The 11,293-nt window shown below is 36.0% G+C and overlaps 3 long non-coding RNA genes across 4 annotated transcripts; 2 read left to right on the top strand and 1 right to left on the bottom strand.

Annotated features, from left to right (window-relative positions):
• The first annotated feature begins 5,215 nt into the window (after positions 1-5,215).
• On the top strand, positions 5,216-7,606 carry LOC147506001 (uncharacterized). Of its 2 annotated transcripts, none has more exons than XR_015193545.1 (3): positions 5,216-5,433; positions 5,615-5,671; positions 7,572-7,606. It is a non-coding gene; the product is annotated as an uncharacterized LOC147506001 (long non-coding RNA). The 2 variants fall into 2 exon arrangements; XR_015193546.1 differs by lacking the exon at positions 7,572-7,606 and adding an exon at positions 6,912-6,959.
• An 828-nt stretch (positions 7,607-8,434) lies between these two features.
• On the top strand, positions 8,435-8,995 carry LOC147506000 (uncharacterized). The gene is made up of 2 exons (XR_015193547.1): positions 8,435-8,464; positions 8,636-8,995. It is a non-coding gene; the product is annotated as an uncharacterized LOC147506000 (long non-coding RNA).
• An 899-nt stretch (positions 8,996-9,894) lies between these two features.
• LOC147505999 (uncharacterized) lies at positions 9,895-11,208 on the bottom strand. Its single transcript, XR_015193544.1, has 2 exons — positions 10,655-11,208; positions 9,895-10,610 (listed from the first exon to the last, which is right to left on the bottom strand). It is a non-coding gene; the product is annotated as an uncharacterized LOC147505999 (long non-coding RNA).
• Positions 11,209-11,293: the final 85 nt, after the last annotated feature.

Genomic DNA, 11,293 nt, shown 5'->3' with positions numbered 1-11,293 from the left:
ATGAACATTCAACCACTCTATGCCAATTTCTCAGAAAGCACAACCTCAAATAAAATTAGCATATAAGACATTCAATAATAGTGTGGTATCTACAAAATTGTTATCACTCATGACAACTGAAAACAAACATCACTATTATGAGTTTCACCAATGAACATCTACTTGATAATTCTAGGTCTCAAAAAAAAAATATATATATTTCTTTTAGATTCATTCACAATAGCCTTGGCAAGACACCCCCCACATTTTGAAACATTTTTGGATAGGCCCCAGACCTTTCCATACTTTGTAGTTCAGTGTCTTTCCAATTATCTTGTGAGATGAACTATGGTAAAACAATGTCATGCATATGGGTCACTACCCCCACAGTTCAATGGTTACTCAACCTAATCAAACTTACATGCAAAACACATTATACCGCTACAAACACTACTAAAAGAAACAACAACAATAAAATGCACTCTTATGACAAGAATATACTTTACTCAAGTCTATGATTCTAGATCATATTAAACATAGTCATATTATGTTCATGCTATCTATATGAAAGGAAATCCACAAGTGATTCAAATGAATTTTAAAGAATAGAAGAATTAGATGAAAAAGGTTTTACCCGAGATAATATCATTATCATCCTTCTTTTCATCATTCAACATTCCAACTGTCATAGGGAGACAATCCACGCACTTGTACATCACCTTGGCTATTTATCCATAGTCATAGGAGGATAATGCATAATAAGACAATCTACAAGCGTTACATCTCCTTGTCTAAAATAGTCACTGGAGGATATTGTCTAAGAAGACAAACCATTACCTTACATCTCCTTGACTAACTTAGGTTTAAGAGGATATTGATTGTTTCCCATATTGTTTCCTCTCGTAGACAACGATGCTCATTACTTAATAATATATGACATGGTTAAACTTCATGTCAATGTTAAATAATGCATTCATGCCAAACATGGTAAATATCATATCATAGGTTCAGGAAAAGTAAACTTTAACTGTACCCCTCACAACAAAAAGTATACAATATTTAAGCAAATCTAGCCACTGAATATGCAAAACAACTGAGGACTCCACCTCCCCTTTTTATATGAGCTCAAGTAAGATAGAATACCCTATCAATAAGACCTCAAGTACTACCACAACATCTAATGGCTTAATCCATTAATGTCTTCAACTAGAAAAATTTACCAATAAACTATTATCAAGTTTAAAGTAAATCCACGATGATTAATATCCAAAACTAGCATGCTACACAACTTTAACATATGCTATATTGGATATAAGCTACAAGTTACTTCATCTAACATGTATTTTCACAACAAGATAATTATAACCATCGCCTAACAACACGTTCACTCAATAAAGATAAGCAATTATGCATTGAATACATTATAATTACTATCCAAGATTTGAGTGTGGTTGATATTAACTATCTTAAGGTCTCTCTTAGACCATCTACATACATCTACATATGTACAAAGAAAATTAATATCAAACTACTTCTAGTCAAACCAATTAATTCCTCAGTGATAAACACGTATAATTTGTTGACTAGGTTATTAAAGAAGTTTAAGCTTAGGGATTTCCCTCCTAAGAAGAACTAGCATGCAACTCAAGGCAAGAATATCACCATATAATCAAACCAAAAGAATTGCAAAGAGTGAAAGAATACGATACCTAACCGATTGAAAAATCGGATTACCATATTTTCCTCCTAGAAAAAACAGTTCAAAAGAACTGTAATTCTGAACCAGCTCATGAAGAATTGGGTATCAAGCCTTATACCACTGGAAAGCTCTTTGAATCACCTTTTCAACCCAAAAAGCGGATTGCAAAACCGAGTTCTGAGCTGAAAGTTATAGCAGTTTCCGTAACGAGTGACGCAACAGTCAAAAAGACGAACTTTGACGTTTTTCTTGATAGAAATCTCATATTTGACTCCCACAAACGTAGGAGAAAGGTCTACAACCATATAGGGTTTGATAAACCACAAAAGATCAATAAATATTGAATCTTTAATTGGTTTCCTAACAAAAAAAGCGAAATTATTAGAAAATTTCTAAAGTTATAACACAATAACACAAAAATAATTCAAAGTAAAAGACTTATCTTTTGATTGTCGATATTAAAGCACTCTCCTTTGTTCTACTACAAAACTCTTTCCTTAAGATTGTTAGAATAGTTGTATGAACACAAAGAACTAAAGTAGAAACGAAGGAACAAAGAGCAATGAAGAAACAAGGACAAAGTGAATCGGGAATAACCAAGGCGGATTAGTCATCAGTTCTTAAGGAAAGATTTCGCCCGCTTCCAATGGTGCGCAAAGGCAACAATGGCGTCTTCCTCACAGGATTCAATGGTTAACAGCAGCTGACTTTTGCACTAGAAACGGACTACCCTCTAGAAACGACAATTTAACTCTCTCTCAAGGGCCGACGGAAGAAGAAGAAGAAAAAGGACTGGTTTGAGTTTTACATTCTCTCGAGTTGAGTTTCGATCAAGTCTATTTTTTCTATGGACTCACAGTCCTATTTATAGAGGTTAGGAGAAAGAGAGACCAACTCCTAATAAAACACTGAAACTTGATGCTCAAGAAAAAGGCAAAACAAGTTTAGGCTATTGGTCAAACCACTACCCACAACAGTAAGCCCAAGCCTAGGCCCGAACCCTACCCGATGTGGTGGATAACCAATGTGGGACTATCTACTATGCACTAAAGTGGCGAGAATACCATTTGTTCATCTCCTCCACTTTGCACACACACACTAGTATTTAGAAATACACAAGAGATTCCAACACCAACTCCTTAAAAAAAGGGGAGTCAAACAAAACATTTTGAGCTTTAGGAATCCTAATCTACAACTTTCTCTAAGAAGAGGTAATTGCGAACCCTTTGTTAGATGAGGAACACATTCGACAAAAGAGCACTTGTTTAGAGCATCATCAGTGAAAAACACTAGTGTTTTAGGCTTGGAAGATCATTTTCTAAACAGTACGCTGTCCAATTTACATGGTAACTTTTACTGCAGAATTAATTTTCAACATGTTGATACACGTTTGGCCCTTCATGAAATTATAAAAAACGAATTAGTAAGCATTTTGTACATTCCCATTCACATAAAAGATCAAATTTACAGTCTAAACTTAGACAACAAAATGTTTTACTTAACCTTTATTTCTTTGTGAAATACGCAAATTGTAAGAGCACACACATGAATAATACATGATACATCATACCTGTTAACTCGAGTTACAATAGTTTCAAATAATTGCACCATGTATCCAGTCTTCATCGTAGAGCACAAACTTATGTTATATATACATCAAACCTAACATTTCAAGTGCTTCTTTGGTCATTCCACATCGTTCCTCTTTCTTTGCATGCAAAATATCCCCAGCCTCCTTCTTGGCTTCTTTAATCAATCTCATTAATACGCAATCCAGAAACAAGAAGCACAAACCTTTTCCCAATTGACTGAGAAGACTAGAAATATGACTTGTTTATACAGAGAAAACTCGGATGAGTACCCTTTCATCATACATTCAACCAACTCCCTCAATCAATCTATTGAAGGACCAAGTTGGTGAAAAACATGACAGGTTAAATATGCAATCTAATAAAACATCTTTGAGCTTAACAAATCCTAATCTACAACTCTAAAGCTGCTTGATTATCACCAGGTCTGCCAACAGAATCAACTTGATTATCACTAGGGCTTGAGACAATCTCACTATACTAGGGTTTTCGGTAATTAGATAGTAGTATTTTACAAAAATATATCGAATAATCAGAAGGCCGTGCACTGTCATGGTTCTTATGACGCACTCACACACACCTTCTTCGTATATATAGTTTGCAGGACAAAATTCAGTGTACTTTGCCAGGTACAGTGATAGGATGGGTGTTGCTTGTCTTGGTAAAGGGTGCACAACTTCAGGTTCCAATACCATTTGGCTGAATCAAGAGCTATTGTTGAAGGTATTACGAAGGCGATTGAGATGGGGTTCACGAAACTATGGGTGGAGTCGGACTCCACAGCAGCAATCAAAGCATTCCAAACCAACTCAGTGCACTGGAAAGTTAGAGCAGATTGGGAAAGGACTAAAGGGAAGGCAAATATAGTTCTAACAAGCACATGGAGGGAGGCAAATTTCGGAGCAGACTTGTGTGCAAAGAAAGGAGCGACCCTAGCAAAAGGCCAGAAGCAATGGTGGGAGCATAGACCTAATTTTGTTTATAGGTTAGAGAACCAACACTCTACCTATTTCAGATTTATTTCTTAAAAATTTAGGAAATGTATGTTGGAGTGGTCTACCCAAGGCCCTCACAAATGTATATTGTTTTTTCTTTGCTATCTAATACAATTACCCTTTAGCAAAAAAAAAAAAAATACCATTTGGCAAGTAGTTGCTACAAACTTAAAACAAAGTTTGTCAGAATTACGTAATGACTTCATTATATCGAATTGGTCATTTGCTACAAACTTTCATTGTATCGAATTGGTCATTTGCTACAAACTTAGATGGAACGTTCCTGCATCAAGTTGTGATTTCATCTGTTAGGAATTTGTGCGAGGAAAGAAGACCACTGCAAGGCTTACGATACATAAACAAGAAATCTGGCTAGCTCCACAAAATAATTAACATCACTTGTTGTTTGTGAAAGTGAACACTGTATTATTTAAAATCGAGCAGTCCTGAGCAAGCAAGTGAAGGAACATGGAAATGAAATTGCAATAAATTTTGAAAACAAATAGTTCCAACTTGGTTGAGAGGACTTCATTTTTATGGGGAGAACATCTTGAAGGCTCACTTGCATAGAAGACATTGGAAATGTAGAACAAGGAGTATCCTAAAGAAAGCAGCCCAACCTGTACGAATTGAAGTGTCGAAAAGAATTGCAATCTTCTAAATGTTCGGTTTCCATCCGAGTTCCCGATTGATACATTTACATTCTCAATTTAATGATGATCCGGTAACTCATTTCGAACATTGAAAATTCCAGGTTTAGCAAATTCAAAAACAAAAACATCTTCTTCTATCTAATAAAAACACACAATGGTGTGGGGGCCTCCATCCATCCTGTTACTATTGTCTTTTCTAAGTTGTGGCGTGGCAAAATAAGCCAATCCCAAAGAAAGATGCTCCCTTATGCCCTAACACTGGGATCTATTGGATCTTATTCTTCAAACAAACTATGTATGCCCTATCCTTCCTTCCTGCATCTTATTCTTCAAACAAACTATGTATGCCCTATCCTTCCTGCCGCCGTCACTGTAGTTCTTGTTTAAAGTTAATTCGTGACCAAATCTTCAGATGCTTGATAATGGCCTAAAGTTAATTCATGATCAAGTTAGTGAAGTTACACTCTTTAGCCAAGGCAATGGAGAGAGTTGGCAAGGAGGGTGTTATTACTATTGCTGTAAGTTGTTGAAATTAGCCCCATTTCTCTTTCCTTCATCCCTTAAGTGTTCTCTTAATGATAAAGAATATGATCATCATTAACTGTTCTCTTAATGATTGTTCAAGCACTTGTAAATAAGTAATCTATTATGTTAAAATTTACTGCTGCTATTCTCTTAATGATTGATTTATTCCTCTAGGGCATTTATAGTAAATCTCGGTGACATGTTGGAGCATTGGAGCAATGGTACTTTCAGGTACAACTCTTAATTTGATAAGAAACATCAATAGTGTCCCTTTAGTGAATGAGAGTGCAACTTTATATTCTCTAAGTCATTCTAAGATGACTGCTTGCTGGAATTTAATTATTCTGGTAATAAAACAATTCAAACTACATAATTTATATATTTTTATGAGACCTAGCCAGCGATTTGCCAAATGGTCAAAGTTCCACATATACTGGTGTCCAGGAAAGGTATATGCGTTGTTGATGAGTTGGTCAAAAAGCAAATCAGCAATCTGAAATGTATTTGTTTCTCGCTGAATTTTGATAAAATAGATAAAGTTAGTCTAAGTAAAGATTCCCTTATTGTTTTCGATACATTTATTTGAACACATCAGTTAATTGATGATGTTCACCAATTTATTTTGATAGAACACTTTGGATCTGTTGACTGTCATTTGTTTGCCCATAAATCCATGAGACAAATTGCCAATTTATCTAGGTCACTTCAAGGCCATTTTCCGTAGCCGTAGGATACTGTTAAGGAGATCTCACTTCAAGGCACAAAAACTTTTCTGAGAGAAGCTAATGACCCAACTCGTACTGTGTTTGCTTTCATATCGAGGAAAGAAACCATCTGGTCTCATGTGTATGTGCAATGAAATCTCGGCGTCGAGACCAACCTTCTCTGTCGCAGCACATGTTTGAGAGAATTATTTAGACTGCAACCTTTGCACTGTTAATTGGATGTGCAAGTGTATTTTTAGTCAATGCCCTTTTCTTTTCTCTAGACCCTCTTCGAGCTTGAGAGCCATTCTTTCTTCCAAACTCGTGCATAGTTTAATCTCTCACCCTATTATTTGAGAAGATGATTGGAGAAGCACAAGATACAATTTGCCAAGCGATTGAGGTGGCGGATGTGTTCTTCCCGAAAATTGCTAGGGGCGTCCAACACAAAGAACCATCCCACGGTCTCAGATAACAGAGGCCCATCCGACGGTCTCTATATATAACCAGCCAAGATAAGCCCATCGATAGTCTCAAAGATTTCCTCGATCCCATGCGGGTTTTGCGAGAATCATCATCGTCTTTTGAAACCGCCAGTAGCGTATTAGTGAATGGGGTTTTTCTTAATTGTTTTGGTGCAAAAAAGAACGTAGAACAAAAGAGTAATACCCATTTTATGGATCAAGTAAGCTTGCGTTGTTTATTAGTGGTATTTGTCGGTTTTGTTTCTTTTTGAGTTTTGAACATTTTATGGAAATGTTTTGCAGAGAATTGGTTGTAATGAATCGCCAAGAGAGTGCAACCTTTAGACCAAGTAAGACGTTTTTATGGGGTTTTGTCATTTTTATTCTTTTTTGAGGAATCGACAGAGAAAACCAAAGTTAAAGAACACAAAAATGTAAAAGTATAGTTTAGTCATGGCTTTACAGTTTAGTCATGGTATGTTTATTAATTTATTTGTTGTTATTCATATATGTTTAGTCATGGTCTATTTATTAATTTATTTGTTGTTATTCATAGTTTAGTCATGGTCTGTTTAGTCAATATTGGTTGCAAAATCTAAATGTCATAATATGTGGTACTTTTATATATGTGATCTAATTTACTTCTTGCTATCGCGTCGATTTTTATTTCTCATTTGTTTTTTTTGTTTTTTTAATTTAATGGCGTGGTTTACTACCGTCTAATTTTTTTAATCCCTTTTGTTTTATTTACTGCCACCTAATTTTTATCTGTGTTTACGCCTAATTACTATTACATTTACATGCGAAATAATCACTGTTCGTGGTTTACTACCGTCAGCTATCCTCTAATTTTTTAAATCCCCTTTGTTTTATTTATTGCCACCTAATTTTTATCTCTGTTTATACCTAATTACTACTACCTTTACATGCGAAATAATCACCACTACTTTGTCTTTTTTTTAGGCACCCTTTTTCATTGCAGATTCGACTTTCAATGGTATGTTATCCCCACCTATCTTTTATGTTTGTTTCTACAGTTTTATTGAGTATCTATTTCTATTTGTTTCTACAGATCCCATAGATAAGGGTAAACGTCCAATGGACCCTTATAAGGATCCTTCAACAAGAAAAAACAATATTTATGTTCCAGTTCAAGATGGACTCTACCTTGACCACCTACCTACTCCTCAACAACGACACGCTTCGTCTCCGTGTATTGATAACTTCTATTAACATACTTTGAGTTATCCAAATTGTCCTAACACTCTTATTGGTTTCACATCACATTTTTGAACTCTCTTTCAAATATTTATAGCTTCCTACTGACCAATTCTTGACAAAGGAAAACGCCCTATGGACTCCTTTTTAAGGAACCTTCAAACCAAAACAAACATGTCTTTGTTGCCCCCAAGATAGACTCAATCTTCAACCGCCTCTTGGCTTCCGTATTTCTTGCTTGCATTGCCTTATTTATTCTTTTGTTTTATAAATGTCTTCTATCTAATCTCCGCCATCCGGTTAAAAAAAATGTAATGGCCTGATATATCGTGTCCATAAGGTGTTTTAATATACTTGATTTTATGAATCTCATTTCCCCACTTTGCTAATAATTAGTTTTACACATCATTGGCATTAGTCGAGACATTCAAATATTTTGTAATGTTGAAGTGATCTCATTTTTTTAAGCCAATTATTTGACTGCTCTGGCATCTGTCGAGACGGTTAAGTAACTGGATTAACCAATGAGAAATATATGATTGTAATTTTCAGGTTATGACAGGTTTATATTTATGAAATGTCAAAAATACGAGGAGGAGATCTTTGCCAAATTTTACTATAAAAACCACGTGTCATAGGTTTGTAATTGTTTTAGTTTTGAGGCGTTACATATTTGCTTGTTCCAAAACTAGAAAAGAGTCTAGAGGTGAATACAATCGTTCATTATTTCACTTTTGAATTGTCAATTTCTTCTTCCCTTTAGTATATATAATATTTCCTACTCACTCTATTTAACGAATTTAAAACAGATAATTACATACTTCTTCGATGAAGTTTCCTCAAGGCTTGGGATTTATGATAATGACCTTGACATTGGCGCATGAGGATGGGGTTTCTGGAAGAGTTATGATTGTCAACAATGTTATCTGTACTTCCGCTACTTTTTTTTGTACTTGGCGTACTTTTGTGGGTGCTCTCTTTGGTACTGTTTTGATGTCATCATTCAAACCACTTGTGGGAGTCTGATTATGTATCTGTTTCTCATATTGTTCTTATTTCATTTGGTTTAATTGGTGTTCTTCTATGTTTAAGTCCATTTAGATGAATGAGTCTAGAGCATCTATGCAAATCACTATCGGATTTATTGAATGAGAATTGTCTTTGCAGCCTTTTAACATGATCCAAAACATTGGAAAGTCATAAAATAATGGGGAGGTTCTATCCAAATTGCCCCTTAGTTGGTTCAAGTTAGTGTGATGTCGAAGTTTTCAAAATAATAATCATTCTTGACCATAATAAAATCAAAATAGGGGGGAGGGGGGGGGGGGTGTTCAAGTTCAGGCTGCTTCTATAGAATTAGCGTCGCAGGCGACTCTATCAGTGTCGTACGGCACGGGCATACCCTAGTATCTAACAAAACAGGGAGGAGTGGAGGACAGATTCCACATCATAAGGTGAGATGTGGTCGACACACCCCCTAACCATAGTCACTCAAAACTCATGAAGGGTGAATTAAAAAAATTTTATGGGGTGAGTTAAACAGTTTTTCTCACCTCATCCACCTCCACACAAAAAAGTTAAACAAAATTTTTATGGGTTGAATCTTTTATGGGCTTGGAACATGAGCATGAGATCAATTAAAAAAAATAGTAATAGTGGGAGTAAGCATCCAAAAATCAGTCAAAAGGCTGGGCTTATAAACTGTTGGGCCTCCAAATTTGATATGGTACTGCACAATTGGCTGACCCAATTGATGTTGTTGGACTTATGGATAATGAGCAATTGGGATGGCCTTGCGCCACGACGAGTTGTTTCGCGCCGACAAATCCCGGCGCCAAAACACCTTGCGCGCCGGGCGTGATTTAGAAGTTGTTTCGTCGAAAGCGGCGGCCTTGTCTTGTAAGGCGTGGCGGTTGTTTTCGCGTCGGTCAATACAGACGCCTTTGGCTTCTTTCAAATAAACGAGTTGTCGGGTAGCGCAGCAGGCGCGTTGAGGTCTCACGGGTCGTAGGCACGGGCATACCCTAGTTACAAACAATATAGAAATCACTTTTGAAATCCAACAAACTGAAACTAGGATAGCATCTCATTCAAAAAAACTGAAATGAAAACCAGAATCACAATGATACATGAGTGGCAGTGTCACCACGAGTCAATACCATAATCTATATACCTATATAGTACATTAGAGACAATGCTCATATTACAAAGAAGAGAAAACCACAATGTAACATTGGAATTGCCATACGCTGCCTTCTAGCTGGACCTTTAATAAAATAAATGATATATCCTTTCATTGTACCATTGTCATCATGTAAGAACGGAATCAAGCCCTTGAAATTCATGTCATTCCAAGCACGTAAAAGAAATCCACCCTACAAATCATTTCAAATGAAGAGCATATTTAGCTGCCAAACAATTCAATTTCGCCCAAAGGCAAGTGTCTAAACATTACAGGTCTTTGGATTTCGTCGAGGATCAAATGAAATTTCCCAGGTGACCCAATACCGAACAGTCCATGCCACAACGATAATACCGAACAGTCCATGCCACACGATAATACCCTCAATAAAGATCTCTTGTTTGCAAGATACAGTTAGTGTTTTGACTTATGTCTACACATACTCTCAACTAATAACATTTTCCTGTTTCAAATTCTTTCTTATCTCCAAATTGTACTTCTTCATCCGATGTGCTCCACTGTGCTTCTTCATCCGATGTGCTCCACTGTGCTTCTTAGTTATGGGTGCTTCTTTAGTCATACTACTAATTTTCTTTATAATCCTATAAGCTTTTTTGGTATTTCTGACACTGGCAGAGCTATAAGCCATTCATATTAGGGGGTAACCACGTTCTGCATATTGATGGGGTACCCCTATTAAAGAGTAACCACGTCCTCCAGCAGGACTGGCTACCAGCAATATTTTTAAACAGAGAAAACACGGAAGAGTGAAAGTTCACCCGTTTAATCATACCAAATCCCTCGCATAACATAATAAGTGAACAGTAAAACAAAACACTAACATATACATATACTGACTTTTTATTGTAAAGCATACTAGTTGCTAAAACAAATAACTATAGCAAACCTGCTTTCGCATGAGAGACTATGAATAATAGAATCCACCATTAAGGTGAAGAGAGAAAAGCATCCTAGATCCAGAATAACAAAACCGCAGCCGACTCAGAGAAGTGGAGAACTCTTATACTGAATCATCAAATCACTATGAATGGGTCGGGTCAAATAAAGCCCAAGTCCAACAATTACAAAAAAGACCTATTTGGATACGGATCTGGATTTTCTAAACCGACTCCGAGTCCAAATTCTCATTACCCAAACTTATTCTGAACTCTATAAATACAATTATATTTTTTTTTTCAGGTTTCCTTTCTGTGTTGTGATATCTAGAAACCATGATTAAGTAAGATATGTAGTTTTGTATGGTTTTATGATTCGTGTTGTATGG

This window comes from Coptis chinensis, chromosome 4, assembly GCF_015680905.1.
Source record: "Coptis chinensis isolate HL-2020 chromosome 4, ASM1568090v1, whole genome shotgun sequence".
Classification (NCBI taxonomy): domain Eukaryota; kingdom Viridiplantae; phylum Streptophyta; class Magnoliopsida; order Ranunculales; family Ranunculaceae; genus Coptis; species Coptis chinensis.
This window is presented reverse-complemented; position numbering and strand designations above follow the sequence as displayed.